Raw genomic sequence first — 1,285 nt, 5'->3', positions numbered from 1 at the left:
GTCATAAAGAAGAACGTTAGGGAGATCGTTTTTTTTTGCTGATTTAAATCAATGATGAATGTATGAGTTGAACTCACCTGGAACCACTTAAAAAAAGGTTAATTCTGTCATTCAGCAATTGCCCAATAGAGGGCAGAATACCACAATGTTTACTGTCCGCAACTATCTCAAAGAGCATTCAGAACTGTTTCTAAGAAGTTTTGTATTTCTGAACAGCAACAACAATAGGAACATCAAAAATAGAAAAAGCCTTTCAAATATCCACTGATAGCCTTATGAACAGAAATTGAACACGACCACAGTCAAAAGTGCAATCATATCCCTGCTGGCGTTTCAACATTGATTCAACGGTAAATAAACGTTATAAACGTTTTTTAAAAAATGTTATAACGGGTGAATCAACGTTGAATTATGGGTTGGATTTGCAAATTGAATCAACGTTGATATCGCAACATTATTTCAACATTGGTGCTGATTTCCTTGATTTTCTTATTTTACAACCATTTGTCAACATTTTACAATTAGCATTAAAACAGTGTTTCAACATTGACACAACAACTGACATTATTTCACCTATAATTCAACATTGATTTTCTTGACCTTTTTACAACCAACGTTGTTTCAATGTTTGTCTACATACCCTTTTACAGCCATTTAGCATTAAACATTGTTTCAACATTGTTTCAACATTGAGGCAACAACTGACGTTATTTCCCTTATATTTCAACGTTGAAGGTCGGTCGTGTGCCGGCTGGGATAGCACACCATTAATGGGTCGTTAAGTGTGTCAACTCATTAGGCCCGGCTCAGGAACATCGTGATCCAGCCTTGTTACTTAACAGGAGGTAAGTAATTGAACATCGTGTGACAATATATTTATCTATTTCTGCCAGCTATTTACCCGTCACTCCCCATGCATCCGCTTACGTTAATGTTTCAACGATTTTATGCACTCCACAAACCAACACTTGATTGAAGAGCACTTGTACTGCAAATCTACGTAGTGTATTTAGAAAGTACGGCTGAAATGCGTTTGCCATGTTTTGAGCGTGTTGTTGCAGGCCATCACTTGACACTCTGCGTGGTAAGCCTAGAAGGCACACTAATGCGCGCAAGGTGACATGCACCTATTGCGTGCGTTTTTTCTAATAACTCCCTTTGTGTAATTCAGAGAGGAAAGGTGCGTTTTAAATGGTTTGGGACAGAAAACGGCTTAGGTGTTGAAGTAGGCATTAAGCTCATCACAGACGTAAGGCGAAGGGGTAAAGTCGTGAGCGCAATGTGG

Source organism: Alosa sapidissima, chromosome 8 (assembly GCF_018492685.1).
Source record: "Alosa sapidissima isolate fAloSap1 chromosome 8, fAloSap1.pri, whole genome shotgun sequence".
NCBI lineage: Eukaryota > Metazoa > Chordata > Actinopteri > Clupeiformes > Clupeidae > Alosa > Alosa sapidissima.
Note: the sequence above shows the minus strand (reverse complement) of the source record.